This window comes from Cavia porcellus, unplaced genomic scaffold (genome assembly GCF_034190915.1).
Source record: "Cavia porcellus strain 051 isolate PalLab524CR breed Dunkin Hartley unplaced genomic scaffold, mCavPor4.1 scaffold_22, whole genome shotgun sequence".
NCBI lineage: Eukaryota > Metazoa > Chordata > Mammalia > Rodentia > Caviidae > Cavia > Cavia porcellus.
The window spans coordinates 5497696-5506920 of NW_026947505.1; the positions used below are offsets into that span (position 1 = coordinate 5497696).

Here is a 9225-nt window from a genome sequence, read left to right on the forward strand (position 1 = left end):
ATTTTCGGACATGTGTAACACACCCCTGCTCATAATAGCCCTTGTCTACCGCCTGCCTCCCCCTTAGGACAGTGGAGCCTTGATTATCACGGTCCCCTCTGTTCAGTGACAGTCCCATCCCTGGGCAGTTCCCGGAACACTGTAGGCACTCGAAAATGTTTGTTGTCGGATTCCGATGTCACAAGCCAGGCCTGAGCAAAGGATTGGCACAAGTGCTGGGAGCTCACAGTTTATGGAAACACGAAAACCAATATGGGCAGCGGAGGCGAGCCACAGCAGCGGTGAAGAGTTTAAAGCACAGAGCCTGGCAAAAGGCTAAACAAGCCTCAAACCAGGAGGGACTTTGGCAGCGAGGCCACGAGGAAAACGAAACTCCAATAAGATATATCTGAGGGAGTGTAAAAAGAGTTAGGGCGTGTTGTGTACACACACTGACTCCTCAAAATGAATACAATCGTTATGAACTGCAAATATGTAGTACTAAAAATTTTAAACTATAGTATCTGTTGGGAAACACTGAATGGAGAATTAACTCTTGTCTCATATCTAGAGGACTATTAGAAGAAACAGATTTCAAAGTTGTTGCTATCAAGTAATTTTTTTAAAGTACTCTTTTCTAAATTTAGGGTTTCAGCTGGTACTAGTGGCACATGCCTGTCATCCCAGAACTCGGGAGACTGAGGCAGAAGGAGCCACCACGAGTTCTGGTGACTTTGTGACTTAGCAGAACCCTGTCTTGAAATAAAAACTTTTGTAAAGGGCTGGAGATGTAGCTTAGTGTGAAGGCTTCAATCCCTAGTACTGAATGAATGGATTAAACAATTAACTCTGTACGATAAATTCCACTACTTCCCGGGGTAAACAGGGGATTAAATGCAGCGAAAGTGAAGGCAAGGAAAAGGGGGTCATGTGAACGCTGGTGAGCTGAGAACCAGACCCCAGTGACGACAAGCCTTTCTTGATCTCAAACAAGAGTTGACGTGCAGGAAACACAGGCTTAATTAACATCACCACATCTTATTGTTCAAGCATGTTCAGAAATCCAAGTTACCCTTTCTTCCTGTTTCCCAGTCTGGGAAACATGGCCTCCATCACACTGCCCTGTTGCTCACATCTTTGCAAAACTCGGAGCTAAACAGAATCTACAGTGTTGGTCAGATATTCCCTTCTACCTGTGTCTCTTCCGGAGCTGCCGTCCCCAGCTCCCCTCCTGTCACCCCTATCACTCTGCTGTCTGTCTGTGGCTCTGCCTCCCCTTGTAGCCACCTTCACTGTCACAGTCAGTTTGGGCTCGGGCTCCTGTAAAAATCATGACAGACATGGTAACTAGAACAGCCACACACACACACACACACACTCATCCTCATGGTTCTGGAGGGCAGGAAGTCCCAGAGCAGTGTGCCAGCAGGTTGGGTGTCTAATGAGGATGTTTCCTGGTCTCATTATTTCCTTCTGTTACAGAGAGCAAGTAGAGGAGGGAGCCAGCCCTTCATTTCTGAGAATATTAATCCCATTATTAGGGCCACATCCCCATGCCACTCGCTAAAGGCATCACTGATCAGCACCATTACATTTGGTTATGGTTCCAAGTACACGTGGATGGGGGTGGGAGATGAACCCGTAGGCCATCACACGAGCCTCGGTAACACCCTTACGCAGTCCCACTGCTGCTCGAAGGTTGAGCTTTTATGGAACAGAACTCACTCCATTTCCTCTGTCTAGGCCTTCGGTCTTGAAAGACACAGAGGTAAGACTTTTTCCCTTCTAACAATTCCTCCAACAGCTCTAGTGCCAGGCATGCATCTTACCACTGGTCCGACCTTTAGATTAGATCTTCTATTGTCTTATAACAGGAGACTCATTTCCTGTGTACATACACCATTCCCCCAATCCGCTGGAAGATCCTCAAGGCTATGTTCAGAACAAGAGCATTCGCAAAGCTTGGGGTTAGAAAGATGGGATTTTAATAGCAGACTTCAAGATAGGGAGCAGATTTCTCTCAGCCGCAGTTTCTTACCAGTAAAATGTAAATAATATTTCTACATAGACATGTCAGAAGTTTGAATGAAATGAATGGAACATGCCTGGCGCTGAACACAGTTTCAAGCAGCAGGAATTGGTTTCATTCCTATAGAAACTCTTACCTCTTTGGAGCCCCTGCTCCTGGTGTAGCTTTTTACCCAACCAACATTCACAATCAACAGTAGCTGAGGTCTGCATCATGGCTGTCATGAAAGCATTTTATGCCTAGCTTTAATGCCAGGAAATCTCTAGTGGAGACCTAAAGAACACACATTTTTCTGATAACAAGAATCTTGCCCATGAACGGAACAGTAAGATAAACAAAACTTTCAAGATTTCCTTTATTCCCATAATCGGTTTATCTGAAGCAAGGGCTCCCACATGAGGGCAGGAGACAAGTTCGCTGTCAGGAGGACATTTGCAATGTCTGGAGACATTTTTGAATGTCACAACTGCGGGATGTTATTTTCACCAAGCAGGCAGAGGCCAGGGGTGTTGCTAAATACTTACAGTGGAAAGGACAGAGTTCCCCTCCCTGAAAATAGAATGACTTAGCCCAAAATATTTTTTAATGCCAATGATGAAAAATCTTAATCGAAAGACCCTTAACGCAGAAGGCAACCACCGTGGCTGAAATCTCTCCCATTTTAGAGCCCTGTGCTTTGGCAAGAGGGGATCAAGTGGCTGGAGGGGGTGGGGGGCAAGAAAGAGGAGTGCGGACTTTCTGGGCTGCAGGCGCCACTGCATCATTTCTGTTCCACGGAAGTGCTGGTGTGTGTGTGTGTGTGTGTGTGTGTGTGTGTGTGTGTGAACACAGTTGTCTTAAACAATCCATTTCCTCGCACACTTAAAGATAGAAACTACTGCAAATGGGAGAGTAGTGAACAAAACAGGTTTTAAATTCAAGCTGACATGGGTGACCGTAAGACTGATACAAAGAACGAAGTGTGAGCTTCCTAAACTGGCTCTCATGGTTCCCCTAAGAGACAACTGGGTTCGGAAGGCCAAATGTCTGCCACACTCTCACGCCCAGAGGCTGTGAAGACTCGCGGTGATGGCACCGGCTTCCTGTCTCGGAACTTTCCCACATCGGGTGCTTGGCTACGTTCTTCTCTAGAGTTAAGTGTAATCTAGTTGAATGTGATCTTTTTGTTGTTGTTGCTTTTCTTTTACTTTCTGTTTTAATTTCCCTCCCTCCCACGTTTCCTGTCTCACTTTCTTTCTTTTCTTCCTTCCTTTGTTACTTCTTTCCCTGCCTTATTCCTTCCTTTCCTAACAACGTGGAGCAAAGATCTGTTTCAGTTGCCTTCTGGCCCTCAGGGTCCACTTGGACTCCAGAAAAAATAAAATAAAATCTTTCTTTTATGACATCATGCTGCCACCTTGTGGTAAGATTAAGGTATTAGCGAGTCAAAAAATGAGTTCAGATTTACTGAAATTAAAAAAAAAAATGCAAAGCCCAGCCTAGTATTTGGGCCTCAGTTAATTAAGAGACACCAGGGGCTGGGGATTTAGCTCAGCAGCATAAGTGCCTGCCTTGCAAGCAGGCAGTTGTGAGTTTGATCCCTGGTACTGGTAAAAACAAAAAAATAAAAAAAAAAAGAGAGAGACACCAGCTTGTTCCATAGTTTTAAGTTCCATAGTCACATCTACCCTTTTCCTTTCCCAGAATATATATATATATATATATATATATATATATATATATATTCAAGCAAATATATATGTATTCTTTTTGAGACAAGATCTCACTAGGTAGTGTAGATTGGCCTTAAACTCACAGCAATTCTCCTGCCTCAGTCTCCCAAGTCTTGAGATTATAGGTATGGACCCCCAACCCCCACTCAAGCAAGAGACATACTTTATTTCTAAACTGAGTGCAGACAGTTGGCGCATAGAACAAACCTTTCATATCTGTCTGCGGCCAAGGAACCTCTCAGGTTTCCAAATTCAGAATTATTCACTCTCAAGTCACTGCGGTAGTTTCAAGGTCTACTGTGTTCACAGAAAGGAATCGCCTGGTTAAACTTAAGGCTGATGTAACCAAAAGTGAAATACTTTTCTAAAGCTGCAAAAAGGCAGAGCGATATTTTTTAACTTTAAAATGTTTGTGCATCCGGGACTCCAAGCCTTCCTGGCTTTGTGTCAGGCCAGGGCTCTGCGGGGAAGCCGCGGCCCCAGCCCCTAGAGTGATGTTTCTCGAGGTAAAAATAATTTTCACTCCATGAGACAACGTTTGTCTACACTCTTCTCATAGCAGACGAGTTTTCTCATAAAACACAAAAGCAGGAGCTTTCTAAGGTCTCTGCCCTTCTGCTAATGCTGGAACTCAAAGTGAGCGGGTCCGAGATCCAATTTGTGATTCATTTCCTTCCACCGATGCGCCACAATCACTGTGCGCACACACGCACACACACACACACACACACACACACACACACGCAAACAAGCACATCAGACAGCGCCCCCCTCCCCAACCCCTAAGCAAGGTCCCCTCCTGTGTCCTCCCCACCCCGCTGCTGTCGCCGGGACCATCCCCCACCTTGATCTGATCCAGTCTAAGGAAGGAGCCTCCTGGCCACAACATGGTCTCTACCCTGGAGCTATAACTGCTCCTTTTAAATACAGATCAGATCAAATTAGTATCCTTAAAGTCCTCCATTGTGCTTAGGTTACCGTGGGAAATCCCAGACCCGGGTCCCTGTCTGCTCCCTGATTGCCCCTGAGTATCTGCCCGCTTCAGCTTCCTCGAAGCCGTGTCTCTCCAGAGCCCCATATGTCTGTTGGCTCCTTTGGTTCTGTTTTTGTAACAAGCCCATCATTTCTTCTTCAACCACAGTCTTCCCTGTTGTGGGCTGTGAACACTGCTTGCTATTGATTTAATTCGCAGGAAGGCTTATTTAGCTCACTGCTGACTGCAGTTGGGAGCAACAGAGAGGGAAGACAGAGCCCTGACCAACCTGGGGACCGGGCCGAGGCTTGTTAACAGGAGCCCCCAAAATGAGAACCCAGCGACTCCAACAGCCGAATCCAACGACCCTCTGGGGTGCGAGGAGAAGGGGCAGAGACGGGGACACTGCCTGTGTGTGTGCAGGGTTCACAGAGCTGAAGCGCGCACTGCTGTCTCCCTCTGTGGTGCGTCTTTTCTCTGGGTTCTCAGCCTCTTTACCTGGGCGCCCTAAGCCGCTCCATCCTGATTTTGTGGTTTTATGACACTGTATGGTAGCTTCTGTCATCACTGGAGACAGGAAAGGAAAGAAACTGATGCAGAGAAGAGGACTTTGTGATTCTGAGGTGTGAACAAACGCGACCAGGGTTGAGTAACCAGCGAGCTGTGGCGGCTAAGGTCCTGGGGCAGCGATCTTGATCCCCAGGGAGCAAGACAGGGATAGGAGGTGGGGGCAGTGCATCCCGGCCAGCCCCGTCCATCCTGCTCCTGGTGAGTTCCACCAGGGGAGCTCACTGAAGGCGGCCCTGTCCATCCCCTTCACAGGGACAGTGCACCCCTGCAGCAGCCCTGAGCTGACCACCGCCGAGGGCTGCCAGGAACCCATGTCCGGGTTCGTCACCTCTGTTAGTCACTCCTGGGCATGTGTACTAACGATAAGAAATCCATCGTTTCAAACCAAAGGACCCAAAGAGTTATCTTTATGCTACTAGAAAGGTAGTGAGCTTGGGAGGGGAAAGGCGCCCAGGCCCAGGGGACAGGAAAGGTGGGACCAGCTGGCTCCCACATGCTGGCGTAGGGGAGTGAAGGAGCAGAGGGGCGTGCCTGAGAAGAGGTTGTGGACTGCAGACGAAGCAGAAAAGCCAGTCAGCTATCAGACGGCTGCAGAGCTGCAGAGGGAGGGCACCATGCAGGCAACCTGCTTGCATGAACACTGTCCTGGCTGAGGCTCAGTCCAGGCTGACCTGCATGGTGGCCTGAGGCATCTGATGCATCTGCAGAAACCTGTCCTTGTTCCTCTTCCCCAAAGCTGAGGATGGGTGGCCACCAGGCTGAGCGGCTGGCAAAGGTGAGTCAGAGCCGCCACTTCCTGTGCGCATCTTGCCAATCACACGGTTTTTGCTGTCACCACAAGCTGACAACTCCTCCTGCTGAGCTCTCCATGCCGAGGTCCTGACTCCTGGATCTGTCTCTGGGCACCTGAGAGACACAAAGTGTGACCTCACAAACATAGGCCTAGCTCTTCCATTTAGTAGGCAAAGCTATAAAAACAAAGAGTTGTCACAGTCAGGTTCATGCCCCGCCTTACAAAAACCTCCTTCGAGACTCTGGCTGGCACTGGGGGCCCTGGATTTCAGCAGGGTCCCCTGAAACTCCAGAACGGATAAGGGGGTCTCAGTGCTAAACTGTTGTGCACAGGGTGTGATTGGTGCCTGGCACCTGCTGTCCCCTGGCAGTCTGGGCAGGGCTGCTGCGTGATCCCCACCAGAGAGCACCTGCCCGCGGCTGTCCACTCCCTGACACCACCGCAGCTGAAGGGATCCAGCGCGCCTGTGGGCCACACAGGGCAGCACTCACCCAGCAGGCGCCGGCTTCTCCCGGGCTTTGCTCCGTGCGCCTTCCCATTGCTCATTTCCCTCTGGGCCCTTTGCCCATGATAAATCCTGGCCACGCACACAACTTCGGTCCGTCTTGTGAGTCAGCCCAACAAAGGACGAACTTGAGTGGCTTCAGGGTTGCCGAGGATCATACTTCTGAGCCAGGTCACTTCGTCTGTCCACGCCTTGATTTCTTCCTCTGTAGAGGAAGAAATAACGTCTCCAATTCACAGGGCTGTTGTGAAGTTTAATTAGCTACTGCATGTAAAAAACTTAATGCAGGGCCTGGCTCCTAGTAAATACCCAATAAATACCACAGGCTTACACAGTGAGATAACCCAGACCCTGGGGGCACATCCTGGGCACCCCTGACATTTTGGTTTTACTATGTGACACTTTTGTTACCTATTACTTGGGAGTCTACATATAGATACATTCACCTAGGCAGATGTGATGCACACCTGCTCTTGGGAGGCTGAGGCAGGAGGGGCACCATGAGCTCAAAGTCAGTATCGCTACATAGTGACTTCAAGGTCATCTTGAACTACATAGCGAGACCCTGTCTCTAGAACATTAAAAATGAATAAATACATGTACTTGTCTGAGATGATCTAGGAAGCTATGTAGTAATTTATCTATAGAAAAAAAATGATTAGAAGGTCATTATTTGGTTTGCTTTCCTGAACATAAATATACGACACTTTCAGCCTGTTAGGTTATAACATGGGACAATATATCTTGTCACCTATGACCTATGGCATTTCTATTGGTGGTGTGTGCAGCTAGTTCTTGAGAGGTCCTACTCGTACAACACAGTGTACACACAGCATCACCTAGTACGCGTTTGCGAAGGCCAGTCTGCAAAGCCCTGTAAAGGCATGTTATTGCAGAGAAAACACATTTTATCTTGCTTCTGTGTGTGTGTTTGGTGGTACCAGGGAGTCGAGCTGAAGGCCTCACACATGTTAGACCAGGGCCCCACACCTGAGCTCCATCGCAGGCCCCACTCAGCGATTTAGACAGTAACATTCATTGGGCATAGGTGCCACCTGGCTGCCACTATCTGCAGCCGCCAGGCAGCTTCCTCTAGACTTTAGGAAATTCTAGGAGGACTTCCGGCCCATTTCTTATTATTGAGACAAGGAGTGAGGGATAGAGAGAGGCAGAGACAGGGAGAGAGACAGAGAGATGACAGTCCACACGGCCCATCTTCTTGCCTCTCTGCAAAGCACCTGAGAGCTGCACTCTGGACCTGGCCCTCCCGTTGCCCCTCAGCAGAAGCCCTACAAATAGCTCATTTGTCCCTCCTCTCGGACAAGGAATACCTATTTATGAAGTCCACTTCCTCGGGGCTCTCCCTGTGCACCAAGGCTCGGTGCACAGACCCGGTGCTGGGACATCAGCCACACAGGACAGACAGGGTGCAGAACCCCGTTGGTGTGGAAGCCTTGCGGTTCCCCTATGGCCAGCAGAGGGAGCCCGGGCACAAAGGCGGGAGCTGGTCTACAGCCAGGCCCCGACCACCCGGCCTCCTACATTGAATAACTGGAGAGCCTCGGCTAACTGTATGGCTACCCACACTCTCTCTGGCTTGCTCAGCTGTCGCCTGCCGGCCCCCACGCACAACGCCCTGTCCCGCCCCGCTCCTTGTCCAGCTGTCCATTCTGCCGGACCTCCTCAGCGCACACCTGGTTCTGCATTCTTAGGTCTGGTCTCAAACGCTGCCCGCTGACCCGTTTTGCCCCTTTGCTGTTCTCTTCACGGGCATCACAGCTGACACCGGTATGCACCTGCCTGCTCTCAGGCTCAGCCCAGGAGGGGAGGCGCTTTGCTTGCTCTGGTCATTCGATTCTCAACACGAACTACGAAAAAAGAAATTTATCTTTGAAAATGATCCTGCATTTCTGTACGGAAAAGAAAAGAAATTTGATATCTACCACTAATTGTGTACCAAGATCAGTTTGAGAAAGACCAGAGATCTAGAAATAAATGCTACTGAAGGTTCTAAATATTTTTATGCATCCACAAAGCACTTGGAATATTGCTCCTCATCACTAGTTAACAGTGAAATACTAAATAAAATCATGGTGAAATCTATTTACATACACTTCAAAATACATCAGATTCAAACACTGACAACACTAAATGTTGTTGAGATTGTGGAGCAACTGAAACTCTGGCACACTGCTGATGAGGATTAAAATCATGCAACTGCATTTTAAAAACCACCGGTTTTTTTTTTTTTTATGAAGTTAAAGATATTGTCTTGATTACTTTTCTCTCTTTGCTAAGACAAAATACCCCCAACACCCAAAATTAAGAAAGGAAGCGTTTGTTTAGCTCACAGTTTGTGAAGGTTCCAGTCCGTCGCCAGCTGGCTGCAAGGCAGGGCGGTGTGGAAGGTGGCAGAAGACCCAAACGCAGCCAGAGCAAGCGGGCAGAGCTCTCACCCCAGCTTAGCGCCCTCCTCCGGCGGGGAGGATCCTGGTCCCTGCTGAGTCATTTAAACTGCTAAACTTCACAAGTTCATACAATGTATCAACCATTACAAATATGCTTATTTTATGAGCAATTCTGCTTCATAATAACACATATTATAATATATAATTTATAGTATATAATATTAAGAACATAGAAACATGTCCTTTCTCTTTTTAT

At 48.2% G+C, this 9225-nt stretch overlaps 1 long non-coding RNA gene across 1 annotated transcript; it reads right to left on the reverse strand.

Moving 5' to 3' along the window:
- Positions 1–5661: 5661 nt before the first annotated feature.
- Positions 5662–8423, reverse strand: LOC134472180 (uncharacterized). The gene is made up of 3 exons (XR_010042055.1): positions 8256–8423; positions 6548–6766; positions 5662–6169 (listed from the first exon to the last, which is right to left on the reverse strand). It is a non-coding gene; the product is annotated as an uncharacterized LOC134472180 (long non-coding RNA).
- Positions 8424–9225: the final 802 nt, after the last annotated feature.